This window comes from Hyperolius riggenbachi, chromosome 10, assembly GCF_040937935.1.
Source record: "Hyperolius riggenbachi isolate aHypRig1 chromosome 10, aHypRig1.pri, whole genome shotgun sequence".
NCBI classification, from domain to species: Eukaryota; Metazoa; Chordata; class Amphibia; order Anura; family Hyperoliidae; genus Hyperolius; species Hyperolius riggenbachi.
The window spans coordinates 230919322-230935061 of NC_090655.1; positions in this window are offsets into that span (position 1 = coordinate 230919322).

Sequence of the window (15740 nt, forward strand, 5' to 3'; positions counted from 1 at the left end):
AGCCAGAGCAAGCCTGCCAGGCTAGAGACTTGACTTCCTCTGCCCTCCACACTCTCTCCTAGCGTGTTGCCGGAATGCAGGGAGCCGGAAGCCTGCATTACTTTTCTTTTCGGCGCGGAGGCTCGACGGCTGTTCCGGCGGTGGGCGGTGCCATGCAGATGTAATCAGGCGTCAGCTGAGCCTGGCCCGGGCGTCTGCGTTTAGCACAGGTGCGCCCATCCCGGTGGCCCGGCAGGCCTGCAGAGGCAGTGGGAAGGGGGCCCCCCCTGGCAGCCGGCCGGGGTTAGCCGGCTGTGCCGTGCAGGGCTGTCCTGTGCGCTTTTTGCCGCTGCTGCATTAAGACTGAGGGTAGTTTGCCTTAGTTCCCATTGCAGTACCTCCAGGACCAGAGCACCCCAGAGCGGTTCTGCTGCGGTTTACGATCCGCTTGCGGGTGCGGATCCGCTAGGGTAATGTATTTCAATGGGCTGGTGCACACCAGAGCGGGAGGCGTTTTGCAGAAACGCATACTCCCGGGCTGCTGCAGATTTTGGATTGCGGATGCGTTTCTGCCTCAATGTTAAGTATAGGAAAAACGCAAGTTGTGTCGTGTCTGGTCTGCTTCCGTTTCTGCATCTGTGTCATTTATTAAGTGAGTCTGTATTTCGCCTGGCTATAAGAACCCGAGAACAGACAAGAAAAGAAGGTAGGGAAAAAAAAACGACAAAAAAAAAAAAACGAAACTTTTTTTTTTTTTTTTTTTTTTTTTTTAAATTTTACTTTGGATGAACTCTACTTGCGCTACCCAGTTGCTGTGTCCCCAAAAAATCCATGACCGGGCCACTTTTTACATGTTTGCACTTTGCTCAGTGCAAGAAAAGGAGCGACAGCAACCCTCCCCTGGAGAGCTGCCAGCGGACTGGCAGGCAGAGCCCTGGCTGCAGCCCCTTATATAGCCTGTGCCCAAGCCCTTGTGACATCATCGGGTGACTTCCTGTGAGCACCTGCTGCTCAGGTGCCTGCATCAGTGGCAGGCAGTGAGTGTATGTGAAGCAGGCTAGTAGGATGGCATCTCCTGTTTAGGCTTTTCGCTTCCTAGCCTGTGTCTTCCTCTTGTGGCACAAACCGCACGTCCAGACGCTCTGTTTTACGGGGAAAGAGGATGAACGCAGATAAACGCACTGTGTTTTCAAACAGCCAGAGCAAGCCTGCCAGGCTAGAGACTTGACTTCCTCTGCCCTCCACACTCTCTCCTAGCGTGTTGCCGGAATGCAGGGAGCCGGAAGCCTGCATTACTTTTCTTTTCGGCGCGGAGGCTCGACGGCTGTTCCGGCGGTGGGCGGTGCCATGCAGATGTAATCAGGCGTCAGCTGAGCCTGGCCCGGGCGTCTGCGTTTAGCACAGGTGCGCCCATCCCGGTGGCCCGGCAGGCCTGCAGAGGCAGTGGGAAGGGGGCCCCCCCTGGCAGCCGGCCGGGGTTAGCCGGCTGTGCCGTGCAGGGCTGTCCTGTGCGCTTTTTGCCGCTGCTGCATTAAGACTGAGGGTAGTTTGCCTTAGTTCCCATTGCAGTACCTCCAGGACCAGAGCACCCCAGAGCGGTTCTGCTGCGGTTTACGATCCGCTTGCGGGTGCGGATCCGCTAGGGTAATGTATTTCAATGGGCTGGTGCACACCAGAGCGGGAGGCGTTTTGCAGAAACGCATACTCCCGGGCTGCTGCAGATTTTGGATTGCGGATGCGTTTCTGCCTCAATGTTAAGTATAGGAAAAACGCAAGTTGTGTCGTGTCTGGTCTGCTTCCGTTTCTGCATCTGTGTCATTTATTAAGTGAGTCTGTATTTCGCCTGGCTATAAGAACCCGAGAACAGACAAGAAAAGAAGGTAGGGGAAAAAAAACGACAAAAAAAAAAAACGAAACTTTTTTTTTTTTTTTTTTATTTTACTTTGGATGAACTCTACTTGCGCTACCCAGTTGCTGTGTCCCCAAAAAATCCATGACCGGGCCACTTTTTACATGTTTGCACTTTGCTCAGTGCAAGAAAAGGAGCGACAGCAACCCTCCCCTGGAGAGCTGCCAGCGGACTGGCAGGCAGAGCCCTGGCTGCAGCCCCTTATATAGCCTGTGCCCAAGCCCTTGTGACATCATCGGGTGACTTCCTGTGAGCACCTGCTGCTCAGGTGCCTGCATCAGTGGCAGGCAGTGAGTGTATGTGAAGCAGGCTAGTAGGATGGCATCTCCTGTTTAGGCTTTTCGCTTCCTAGCCTGTGTCTTCCTCTTGTGGCACAAACCGCACGTCCAGACGCTCTGTTTTACGGGGAAAGAGGATGAACGCAGATAAACGCACTGTGTTTTCAAACAGCCAGAGCAAGCCTGCCAGGCTAGAGACTTGACTTCCTCTGCCCTCCACACTCTCTCCTAGCGTGTTGCCGGAATGCAGGGAGCCGGAAGCCTGCATTACTTTTCTTTTCGGCGCGGAGGCTCGACGGCTGTTCCGGCGGTGGGCGGTGCCATGCAGATGTAATCAGGCGTCAGCTGAGCCTGGCCCGGGCGTCTGCGTTTAGCACAGGTGCGCCCATCCCGGTGGCCCGGCAGGCCTGCAGAGGCAGTGGGAAGGGGGCCCCCCCTGGCAGCCGGCCGGGGTTAGCCGGCTGTGCCGTGCAGGGCTGTCCTGTGCGCTTTTTGCCGCTGCTGCATTAAGACTGAGGGTAGTTTGCCTTAGTTCCCATTGCAGTACCTCCAGGACCAGAGCACCCCAGAGCGGTTCTGCTGCGGTTTACGATCCGCTTGCGGGTGCGGATCCGCTAGGGTAATGTATTTCAATGGGCTGGTGCACACCAGAGCGGGAGGCGTTTTGCAGAAACGCATACTCCCGGGCTGCTGCAGATTTTGGATTGCGGATGCGTTTCTGCCTCAATGTTAAGTATAGGAAAAACGCAAGTTGTGTCGTGTCTGGTCTGCTTCCGTTTCTGCATCTGTGTCATTTATTAAGTGAGTCTGTATTTCGCCTGGCTATAAGAACCCGAGAACAGACAAGAAAAGAAGGTAGGGAAAAAAAACGACAAAAAAAAAAAAAAACGAAACTTTTTTTTTTTTTTTTTTTTTTTTTTAAATTTTACTTTGGATGAACTCTACTTGCGCTACCCAGTTGCTGTGTCCCCAAAAAATCCATGACCGGGCCACTTTTTACATGTTTGCACTTTGCTCAGTGCAAGAAAAGGAGCGACAGCAACCCTCCCCTGGAGAGCTGCCAGCGGACTGGCAGGCAGAGCCCTGGCTGCAGCCCCTTATATAGCCTGTGCCCAAGCCCTTGTGACATCATCGGGTGACTTCCTGTGAGCACCTGCTGCTCAGGTGCCTGCATCAGTGGCAGGCAGTGAGTGTATGTGAAGCAGGCTAGTAGGATGGCATCTCCTGTTTAGGCTTTTCGCTTCCTAGCCTGTGTCTTCCTCTTGTGGCACAAACCGCACGTCCAGACGCTCTGTTTTACGGGGAAAGAGGATGAACGCAGATAAACGCACTGTGTTTTCAAACAGCCAGAGCAAGCCTGCCAGGCTAGAGACTTGACTTCCTCTGCCCTCCACACTCTCTCCTAGCGTGTTGCCGGAATGCAGGGAGCCGGAAGCCTGCATTACTTTTCTTTTCGGCGCGGAGGCTCGACGGCTGTTCCGGCGGTGGGCGGTGCCATGCAGATGTAATCAGGCGTCAGCTGAGCCTGGCCCGGGCGTCTGCGTTTAGCACAGGTGCGCCCATCCCGGTGGCCCGGCAGGCCTGCAGAGGCAGTGGGAAGGGGGCCCCCCCTGGCAGCCGGCCGGGGTTAGCCGGCTGTGCCGTGCAGGGCTGTCCTGTGCGCTTTTTGCCGCTGCTGCATTAAGACTGAGGGTAGTTTGCCTTAGTTCCCATTGCAGTACCTCCAGGACCAGAGCACCCCAGAGCGGTTCTGCTGCGGTTTACGATCCGCTTGCGGGTGCGGATCCGCTAGGGTAATGTATTTCAATGGGCTGGTGCACACCAGAGCGGGAGGCGTTTTGCAGAAACGCATACTCCCGGGCTGCTGCAGATTTTGGATTGCGGATGCGTTTCTGCCTCAATGTTAAGTATAGGAAAAACGCAAGTTGTGTCGTGTCTGGTCTGCTTCCGTTTCTGCATCTGTGTCATTTATTAAGTGAGTCTGTATTTCGCCTGGCTATAAGAACCCGAGAACAGACAAGAAAAGAAGGTAGGGAAAAAAAACGACCAAAAAAAAAAAACGAAACTTTTTTTTTTTTTTTTTTTTTTTTTTAAAAATTTTACTTTGGATGAACTCTACTTGCGCTACCCAGTTGCTGTGTCCCCAAAAAATCCATGACCGGGCCACTTTTTACATGTTTGCACTTTGCTCAGTGCAAGAAAAGGAGCGACAGCAACCCTCCCCTGGAGAGCTGCCAGCGGACTGGCAGGCAGAGCCCTGGCTGCAGCCCCTTATATAGCCTGTGCCCAAGCCCTTGTGACATCATCGGGTGACTTCCTGTGAGCACCTGCTGCTCAGGTGCCTGCATCAGTGGCAGGCAGTGAGTGTATGTGAAGCAGGCTAGTAGGATGGCATCTCCTGTTTAGGCTTTTCGCTTCCTAGCCTGTGTCTTCCTCTTGTGGCACAAACCGCACGTCCAGACGCTCTGTTTTACGGGGAAAGAGGATGAACGCAGATAAACGCACTGTGTTTTCAAACAGCCAGAGCAAGCCTGCCAGGCTAGAGACTTGACTTCCTCTGCCCTCCACACTCTCTCCTAGCGTGTTGCCGGAATGCAGGGAGCCGGAAGCCTGCATTACTTTTCTTTTCGGCGCGGAGGCTCGACGGCTGTTCCGGCGGTGGGCGGTGCCATGCAGATGTAATCAGGCGTCAGCTGAGCCTGGCCCGGGCGTCTGCGTTTAGCACAGGTGCGCCCATCCCGGTGGCCCGGCAGGCCTGCAGAGGCAGTGGGAAGGGGGCCCCCCCTGGCAGCCGGCCGGGGTTAGCCGGCTGTGCCGTGCAGGGTTGTCCTGTGCGCTTTTTGCCGCTGCTGCATTAAGACTGAGGGTAGTTTGCCTTAGTTCCCATTGCAGTACCTCCAGGACCAGAGCACCCCAGAGCGGTTCTGCTGCGGTTTACGATCCGCTTGCGGGTGCGGATCCGCTAGGGTAATGTATTTCAATGGGCTGGTGCACACCAGAGCGGGAGGCGTTTTGCAGAAACGCATACTCCCGGGCTGCTGCAGATTTTGGATTGCGGATGCGTTTCTGCCTCAATGTTAAGTATAGGAAAAACGCAAGTTGTGTCGTGTCTGGTCTGCTTCCGTTTCTGCATCTGTGTCATTTATTAAGTGAGTCTGTATTTCGCCTGGCTATAAGAACCCGAGAACAGACAAGAAAAGAAGGTAGGGAAAAAAAACGACAAAAAAAAAAAAACGAAACTTTTTTTTTTTTTTTTTTTAAATTTTACTTTGGATGAACTCTACTTGCGCTACCCAGTTGCTGTGTCCCCAAAAAATCCATGACCGGGCCACTTTTTACATGTTTGCACTTTGCTCAGTGCAAGAAAAGGAGCGACAGCAACCCTCCCCTGGAGAGCTGCCAGCGGACTGGCAGGCAGAGCCCTGGCTGCAGCCCCTTATATAGCCTGTGCCCAAGCCCTTGTGACATCATCGGGTGACTTCCTGTGAGCACCTGCTGCTCAGGTGCCTGCATCAGTGGCAGGCAGTGAGTGTATGTGAAGCAGGCTAGTAGGATGGCATCTCCTGTTTAGGCTTTTCGCTTCCTAGCCTGTGTCTTCCTCTTGTGGCACAAACCGCACGTCCAGACGCTCTGTTTTACGGGGAAAGAGGATGAACGCAGATAAACGCACTGTGTTTTCAAACAGCCAGAGCAAGCCTGCCAGGCTAGAGACTTGACTTCCTCTGCCCTCCACACTCTCTCCTAGCGTGTTGCCGGAATGCAGGGAGCCGGAAGCCTGCATTACTTTTCTTTTCGGCGCGGAGGCTCGACGGCTGTTCCGGCGGTGGGCGGTGCCATGCAGATGTAATCAGGCGTCAGCTGAGCCTGGCCCGGGCGTCTGCGTTTAGCACAGGTGCGCCCATCCCGGTGGCCCGGCAGGCCTGCAGAGGCAGTGGGAAGGGGGCCCCCCCTGGCAGCCGGCCGGGGTTAGCCGGCTGTGCCGTGCAGGGCTGTTCTGTGCGCTTTTTGCCGCTGCTGCATTAAGACTGAGGGTAGTTTGCCTTAGTTCCCATTGCAGTACCTCCAGGACCAGAGCACCCCAGAGCGGTTCTGCTGCGGTTTACGATCCGCTTGCGGGTGCGGATCCGCTAGGGTAATGTATTTCAATGGGCTGGTGCACACCAGAGCGGGAGGCGTTTTGCAGAAACGCATACTCCCGGGCTGCTGCAGATTTTGGATTGCGGATGCGTTTCTGCCTCAATGTTAAGTATAGGAAAAACGCAAGTTGTGTCGTGTCTGGTCTGCTTCCGTTTCTGCATCTGTGTCATTTAATAAGTGAGTCTGTATTTCGCCTGGCTATAAGAACCCGAGAACAGACAAGAAAAGAAGGTAGGGAAAAAAAACGACAAAAAAAAAAAACCAAACTTTTTTTTTTTTTTTTTTTTTTTTAAATTTTACTTTGGATGAACTCTACTTGCGCTACCCAGTTGCTGTGTCCCCAAAAAATCCATGACCGGGCCACTTTTTACATGTTTGCACTTTGCTCAGTGCAAGAAAAGGAGCGACAGCAACCCTCCCCTGGAGAGCTGCCAGCGGACTGGCAGGCAGAGCCCTGGCTGCAGCCCCTTATATAGCCTGTGCCCAAGCCCTTGTGACATCATCGGGTGACTTCCTGTGAGCACCTGCTGCTCAGGTGCCTGCATCAGTGGCAGGCAGTGAGTGTATGTGAAGCAGGCTAGTAGGATGGCATCTCCTGTTTAGGCTTTTCGCTTCCTAGCCTGTGTCTTCCTCTTGTGGCACAAACCGCACGTCCAGACGCTCTGTTTTACGGGGAAAGAGGATGAACGCAGATAAACGCACTGTGTTTTCAAACAGCCAGAGCAAGCCTGCCAGGCTAGAGACTTGACTTCCTCTGCCCTCCACACTCTCTCCTAGCGTGTTGCCGGAATGCAGGGAGCCGGAAGCCTGCATTACTTTTCTTTTCGGCGCGGAGGCTCGACGGCTGTTCCGGCGGTGGGCGGTGCCATGCAGATGTAATCAGGCGTCAGCTGAGCCTGGCCCGGGCGTCTGCGTTTAGCACAGGTGCGCCCATCCCGGTGGCCCGGCAGGCCTGCAGAGGCAGTGGGAAGGGGGCCCCCCCTGGCAGCCGGCCGGGGTTAGCCGGCTGTGCCGTGCAGGGCTGTCCTGTGCGCTTTTTGCCGCTGCTGCATTAAGACTGAGGGTAGTTTGCCTTAGTTCCCATTGCAGTACCTCCAGGACCAGAGCACCCCAGAGCGGTTCTGCTGCGGTTTACGATCCGCTTGCGGGTGCGGATCCGCTAGGGTAATGTATTTCAATGGGCTGGTGCACACCAGAGCGGGAGGCGTTTTGCAGAAACGCATACTCCCGGGCTGCTGCAGATTTTGGATTGCGGATGCGTTTCTGCCTCAATGTTAAGTATAGGAAAAACGCAAGTTGTGTCGTGTCTGGTCTGCTTCCGTTTCTGCATCTGTGTCATTTATTAAGTGAGTCTGTATTTCGCCTGGCTATAAGAACCCGAGAACAGACAAGAAAAGAAGGTAGGGAAAAAAAACGACAAAAAAAAAAAAACGAAACTTTTTTTTTTTTTTAAATTTTACTTTGGATGAACTCTACTTGCGCTACCCAGTTGCTGTGTCCCCAAAAAATCCATGACCGGGCCACTTTTTACATGTTTGCACTTTGCTCAGTGCAAGAAAAGGAGCGACAGCAACCCTCCCCTGGAGAGCTGCCAGCGGACTGGCAGGCAGAGCCCTGGCTGCAGCCCCTTATATAGCCTGTGCCCAAGCGCTTGTGACATCATCGGGTGACTTCCTGTGAGCACCTGCTGCTCAGGTGCCTGCATCAGTGGCAGGCAGTGAGTGTATGTGAAGCAGGCTAGTAGGATGGCATCTCCTGTTTAGGCTTTTCGCTTCCTAGCCTGTGTCTTCCTCTTGTGGCACAAACCGCACGTCCAGACGCTCTGTTTTACGGGGAAAGAGGATGAACGCAGATAAACGCACTGTGTTTTCAAACAGCCAGAGCAAGCCTGCCAGGCTAGAGACTTGACTTCCTCTGCCCTCCACACTCTCTCCTAGCGTGTTGCCGGAATGCAGGGAGCCGGAAGCCTGCATTACTTTTCTTTTCGGCGCGGAGGCTCGACGGCTGTTCCGGCGGTGGGCGGTGCCATGCAGATGTAATCAGGCGTCAGCTGAGCCTGGCCCGGGCGTCTGCGTTTAGCACAGGTGCGCCCATCCCGGTGGCCCGGCAGGCCTGCAGAGGCAGTGGGAAGGGGGCCCCCCCTGGCAGCCGGCCGGGGTTAGCCGGCTGTGCCGTGCAGGGCTGTCCTGTGCGCTTTTTGCCGCTGCTGCATTAAGACTGAGGGTAGTTTGCCTTAGTTCCCATTGCAGTACCTCCAGGACCAGAGCACCCCAGAGCGGTTCTGCTGCGGTTTACGATCCGCTTGCGGGTGCGGATCCGCTAGGGTAATGTATTTCAATGGGCTGGTGCACACCAGAGCGGGAGGCGTTTTGCAGAAACGCATACTCCCGGGCTGCTGCAGATTTTGGATTGCGGATGCGTTTCTGCCTCAATGTTAAGTATAGGAAAAACGCAAGTTGTGTCGTGTCTGGTCTGCTTCCATTTCTGCATCTGTGTCATTTATTAAGTGAGTCTGTATTTCGCCTGGCTATAAGAACCCGAGAACAGACAAGAAAAGAAGGTAGGGAAAAAAAAACGACAAAAAAAAAAAAACGAAACTTTTTTTTTTTTTTTTTTTTTTTTTAAATTTTACTTTGGATGAACTCTACTTGCGCTACCCAGTTGCTGTGTCCCCAAAAAATCCATGACCGGGCCACTTTTTACATGTTTGCACTTTGCTCAGTGCAAGAAAAGGAGCGACAGCAACCCTCCCCTGGAGAGCTGCCAGCGGACTGGCAGGCAGAGCCCTGGCTGCAGCCCCTTATATAGCCTGTGCCCAAGCCCTTGTGACATCATCGGGTGACTTCCTGTGAGCACCTGCTGCTCAGGTGCCTGCATCAGTGGCAGGCAGTGAGTGTATGTGAAGCAGGCTAGTAGGATGGCATCTCCTGTTTAGGCTTTTCGCTTCCTAGCCTGTGTCTTCCTCTTGTGGCACAAACCGCACGTCCAGACGCTCTGTTTTACGGGGAAAGAGGATGAACGCAGATAAACGCACTGTGTTTTCAAACAGCCAGAGCAAGCCTGCCAGGCTAGAGACTTGACTTCCTCTGCCCTCCACACTCTCTCCTAGCGTGTTGCCGGAATGCAGGGAGCCGGAAGCCTGCATTACTTTTCTTTTCGGCGCGGAGGCTCGACGGCTGTTCCGGCGGTGGGCGGTGCCATGCAGATGTAATCAGGCGTCAGCTGAGCCTGGCCCGGGCGTCTGCGTTTAGCACAGGTGCGCCCATCCCGGTGGCCCGGCAGGCCTGCAGAGGCAGTGGGAAGGGGGCCCCCCCTGGCAGCCGGCCGGGGTTAGCCGGCTGTGCCGTGCAGGGCTGTCCTGTGCGCTTTTTGCCGCTGCTGCATTAAGACTGAGGGTAGTTTGCCTTAGTTCCCATTGCAGTACCTCCAGGACCAGAGCACCCCAGAGCGGTTCTGCTGCGGTTTACGATCCGCTTGCGGGTGCGGATCCGCTAGGGTAATGTATTTCAATGGGCTGGTGCACACCAGAGCGGGAGGCGTTTTGCAGAAACGCATACTCCCGGGCTGCTGCAGATTTTGGATTGCGGATGCGTTTCTGCCTCAATGTTAAGTATAGGAAAAACGCAAGTTGTGTCGTGTCTGGTCTGCTTCCGTTTCTGCATCTGTGTCATTTATTAAGTGAGTCTGTATTTCGCCTGGCTATAAGAACCCGAGAACAGACAAGAAAAGAAGGTAGGGGAAAAAAAACGACAAAAAAAAAAAAACGAAACTTTTTTTTTTTTTTTTTTATTTTACTTTGGATGAACTCTACTTGCGCTACCCAGTTGCTGTGTCCCCAAAAAATCCATGACCGGGCCACTTTTTACATGTTTGCACTTTGCTCAGTGCAAGAAAAGGAGCGACAGCAACCCTCCCCTGGAGAGCTGCCAGCGGACTGGCAGGCAGAGCCCTGGCTGCAGCCCCTTATATAGCCTGTGCCCAAGCCCTTGTGACATCATCGGGTGACTTCCTGTGAGCACCTGCTGCTCAGGTGCCTGCATCAGTGGCAGGCAGTGAGTGTATGTGAAGCAGGCTAGTAGGATGGCATCTCCTGTTTAGGCTTTTTGCTTCCTAGCCTGTGTCTTCCTCTTGTGGCACAAACCGCACGTCCAGACGCTCTGTTTTACGGGGAAAGAGGATGAACGCAGATAAACGCACTGTGTTTTCAAACAGCCAGAGCAAGCCTGCCAGGCTAGAGACTTGACTTCCTCTGCCCTCCACACTCTCTCCTAGCGTGTTGCCGGAATGCAGGGAGCCGGAAGCCTGCATTACTTTTCTTTTCGGCGCGGAGGCTCGACGGCTGTTCCGGCGGTGGGCGGTGCCATGCAGATGTAATCAGGCGTCAGCTGAGCCTGGCCCGGGCGTCTGCGTTTAGCACAGGTGCGCCCATCCCGGTGGCCCGGCAGGCCTGCAGAGGCAGTGGGAAGGGGGCCCCCCCTGGCAGCCGGCCGGGGTTAGCCGGCTGTGCCGTGCAGGGCTGTCCTGTGCGCTTTTTGCCGCTGCTGCATTAAGACTGAGGGTAGTTTGCCTTAGTTCCCATTGCAGTACCTCCAGGACCAGAGCACCCCAGAGCGGTTCTGCTGCGGTTTACGATCCGCTTGCGGGTGCGGATCTGCTAGGGTAATGTATTTCAATGGGCTGGTGCACACCAGAGCGGGAGGCGTTTTGCAGAAACGCATACTCCCGGGCTGCTGCAGATTTTGGATTGCGGATGCGTTTCTGCCTCAATGTTAAGTATAGGAAAAACGCAAGTTGTGTCGTGTCTGGTCTGCTTCCGTTTCTGCATCTGTGTCATTTATTAAGTGAGTCTGTATTTCGCCTGGCTATAAGAACCCGAGAACAGACAAGAAAAGAAGGTAGGGAAAAAAAACGACAAAAAAAAAAAAACGAAACTTTTTTTTTTTTTTTTTTTTTTTTTAAATTTTACTTTGGATGAACTCTACTTGCGCTACCCAGTTGCTGTGTCCCCAAAAAATCCATGACCGGGCCACTTTTTACATGTTTGCACTTTGCTCAGTGCAAGAAAAGGAGCGACAGCAACCCTCCCCTGGAGAGCTGCCAGCGGACTGGCAGGCAGAGCCCTGGCTGCAGCCCCTTATATAGCCTGTGCCCAAGCCCTTGTGACATCATCGGGTGACTTCCTGTGAGCACCTGCTGCTCAGGTGCCTGCATCAGTGGCAGGCAGTGAGTGTATGTGAAGCAGGCTAGTAGGATGGCATCTCCTGTTTAGGCTTTTCGCTTCCTAGCCTGTGTCTTCCTCTTGTGGCACAAACCGCACGTCCAGACGCTCTGTTTTACGGGGAAAGAGGATGAACGCAGATAAACGCACTGTGTTTTCAAACAGCCAGAGCAAGCCTGCCAGGCTAGAGACTTGACTTCCTCTGCCCTCCACACTCTCTCCTAGCGTGTTGCCGGAATGCAGGGAGCCGGAAGCCTGCATTACTTTTCTTTTCGGCGCGGAGGCTCGACGGCTGTTCCGGCGGTGGGCGGTGCCATGCAGATGTAATCAGGCGTCAGCTGAGCCTGGCCCGGGCGTCTGCGTTTAGCACAGGTGCGCCCATCCCGGTGGCCCGGCAGGCCTGCAGAGGCAGTGGGAAGGGGGCCCCCCCTGGCAGCCGGCCGGGGTTAGCCGGCTGTGCCGTGCAGGGCTGTCCTGTGCGCTTTTTGCCGCTGCTGCATTAAGACTGAGGGTAGTTTGCCTTAGTTCCCATTGCAGTACCTCCAGGACCAGAGCACCCCAGAGCGGTTCTGCTGCGGTTTACGATCCGCTTGCGGGTGCGGATCCGCTAGGGTAATGTATTTCAATGGGCTGGTGCACACCAGAGCGGGAGGCGTTTTGCAGAAACGCATACTCCCGGGCTGCTGCAGATTTTGGATTGCGGATGCGTTTCTGCCTCAATGTTAAGTATAGGAAAAACGCAAGTTGTGTCGTGTCTGGTCTGCTTCCGTTTCTGCATCTGTGTCATTTATTAAGTGAGTCTGTATTTCGCCTGGCTATAAGAACCCGAGAACAGACAAGAAAAGAAGGTAGGGAAAAAAAACGACAAAAAAAAAAAAAAACGAAACTTTTTTTTTTTTTTTTTTTTTTTTTTTAAATTTTACTTTGGATGAACTCTACTTGCGCTACCCAGTTGCTGTGTCCCCAAAAAATCCATGACCGGGCCACTTTTTACATGTTTGCACTTTGCTCAGTGCAAGAAAAGGAGCGACAGCAACCCTCCCCTGGAGAGCTGCCAGCGGACTGGCAGGCAGAGCCCTGGCTGCAGCCCCTTATATAGCCTGTGCCCAAGCCCTTGTGACATCATCGGGTGACTTCCTGTGAGCACCTGCTGCTCAGGTGCCTGCATCAGTGGCAGGCAGTGAGTGTATGTGAAGCAGGCTAGTAGGATGGCATCTCCTGTTTAGGCTTTTCGCTTCCTAGCCTGTGTCTTCCTCTTGTGGCACAAACCGCACGTCCAGACGCTCTGTTTTACGGGGAAAGAGGATGAACGCAGATAAACGCACTGTGTTTTCAAACAGCCAGAGCAAGCCTGCCAGGCTAGAGACTTGACTTCCTCTGCCCTCCACACTCTCTCCTAGCGTGTTGCCGGAATGCAGGGAGCCGGAAGCCTGCATTACTTTTCTTTTCGGCGCGGAGGCTCGACGGCTGTTCCGGCGGTGGGCGGTGCCATGCAGATGTAATCAGGCGTCAGCTGAGCCTGGCCCGGGCGTCTGCGTTTAGCACAGGTGCGCCCATCCCGGTGGCCCGGCAGGCCTGCAGAGGCAGTGGGAAGGGGGCCCCCCCTGGCAGCCGGCCGGGGTTAGCCGGCTGTGCCGTGCAGGGCTGTCCTGTGCGCTTTTTGCCGCTGCTGCATTAAGACTGAGGGTAGTTTGCCTTAGTTCCCATTGCAGTACCTCCAGGACCAGAGCACCCCAGAGCGGTTCTGCTGCGGTTTACGATCCGCTTGCGGGTGCGGATCCGCTAGGGTAATGTATTTCAATGGGCTGGTGCACACCAGAGCGGGAGGCGTTTTGCAGAAACGCATACTCCCGGGCTGCTGCAGATTTTGGATTGCGGATGCGTTTCTGCCTCAATGTTAAGTATAGGAAAAACGCAAGTTGTGTCGTGTCTGGTCTGCTTCCGTTTCTGCATCTGTGTCATTTATTAAGTGAGTCTGTATTTCGCCTGGCTATAAGAACCCGAGAACAGACAAGAAAAGAAGGTAGGGAAAAAAAACGACAAAAAAAAAAAAACGAAACTTTTTTTTTTTTTTTTTTTTTTTTTTTTAATTTTACTTTGGATGAACTCTACTTGCGCTACCCAGTTGCTGTGTCCCCAAAAAATCCATGACCGGGCCACTTTTTACATGTTTGCACTTTGCTCAGTGCAAGAAAAGGAGCGACAGCAACCCTCCCCTGGAGAGCTGCCAGCGGACTGGCAGGCAGAGCCCTGGCTGCAGCCCCTTATATAGCCTGTGCCCAAGCCCTTGTGACATCATCGGGTGACTTCCTGTGAGCACCTGCTGCTCAGGTGCCTGCATCAGTGGCAGGCAGTGAGTGTATGTGAAGCAGGCTAGTAGGATGGCATCTCCTGTTTAGGCTTTTCGCTTCCTAGCCTGTGTCTTCCTCTTGTGGCACAAACCGCACGTCCAGACGCTCTGTTTTACGGGGAAAGAGGATGAACGCAGATAAACGCACTGTGTTTTCAAACAGCCAGAGCAAGCCTGCCAGGCTAGAGACTTGACTTCCTCTGCCCTCCACACTCTCTCCTAGCGTGTTGCCGGAATGCAGGGAGCCGGAAGCCTGCATTACTTTTCTTTTCGGCGCGGAGGCTCGACGGCTGTTCCGGCGGTGGGCGGTGCCATGCAGATGTAATCAGGCGTCAGCTGAGCCTGGCCCGGGCGTCTGCGTTTAGCACAGGTGCGCCCATCCCGGTGGCCCGGCAGGCCTGCAGAGGCAGTGGGAAGGGGGCCCCCCCTGGCAGCCGGCCGGGGTTAGCCGGCTGTGCCGTGCAGGGCTGTCCTGTGCGCTTTTTGCCGCTGCTGCATTAAGACTGAGGGTAGTTTGCCTTAGTTCCCATTGCAGTACCTCCAGGACCAGAGCACCCCAGAGCGGTTCTGCTGCGGTTTACGATCCGCTTGCGGGTGCGGATCCGCTAGGGTAATGTATTTCAATGGGCTGGTGCACACCAGAGCGGGAGGCGTTTTGCAGAAACGCATACTCCCGGGCTGCTGCAGATTTTGGATTGCGGATGCGTTTCTGCCTCAATGTTAAGTATAGGAAAAACGCAAGTTGTGTCGTGTCTGGTCTGCTTCCGTTTCTGCATCTGTGTCATTTATTAAGTGAGTCTGTATTTCGCCTGGCTATAAGAACCCGAGAACAGACAAGAAAAGAAGGTAGGGAAAAAAAACGACAAAAAAAAAAAAAACGAAACTTTTTTTTTTTTTTTTTTAAATTTTACTTTGGATGAACTCTACTTGCGCTACCCAGTTGCTGTGTCCCCAAAAAATCCATGACCGGGCCACTTTTTACATGTTTGCACTTTGCTCAGTGCAAGAAAAGGAGCGACAGCAACCCTCCCCTGGAGAGCTGCCAGCGGACTGGCAGGCAGAGCCCTGGCTGCAGCCCCTTATATAGCCTGTGCCCAAGCCCTTGTGACATCATCGGGTGACTTCCTGTGAGCACCTGCTGCTCAGGTGCCTGCATCAGTGGCAGGCAGTGAGTGTATGTGAAGCAGGCTAGTAGGATGGCATCTCCTGTTTAGGCTTTTCGCTTCCTAGCCTGTGTCTTCCTCTTGTGGCACAAACCGCACGTCCAGACGCTCTGTTTTACGGGGAAAGAGGATGAACGCAGATAAACGCACTGTGTTTTCAAACAGCCAGAGCAAGCCTGCCAGGCTAGAGACTTGACTTCCTCTGCCCTCCACACTCTCTCCTAGCGTGTTGCCGGAATGCAGGGAGCCGGAAGCCTGCATTACTTTTCTTTTCGGCGCGGAGGCTCGACGGCTGTTCCGGCGGTGGGCGGTGCCATGCAGATGTAATCAGGCGTCAGCTGAGCCTGGCCCGGGCGTCTGCGTTTAGCACAGGTGCGCCCATCCCGGTGGCCCGGCAGGCCTGCAGAGGCAGTGGGAAGGGGGCCCCCCCTGGCAGCCGGCCGGGGTTAGCCGGCTGTGCCGTGCAGGGCTGTCCTGTGCGCTTTTTGCCGCTGCTGCATTAAGACTGAGGGTAGTTTGCCTTAGTTCCCATTGCAGTACCTCCAGGACCAGAGCACCCCAGAGCGGTTCTGCTGCGGTTTACGATCCGCTTGCGGGTGCGGATCCGCTAGGGTAATGTATTTCAATGGGCTGGTGCACACCAGAGCGGGAGGCGTTTTGCAGAAACGCATACTCCCGGGCTGCTGCAGATTTTGGATTGCGGATG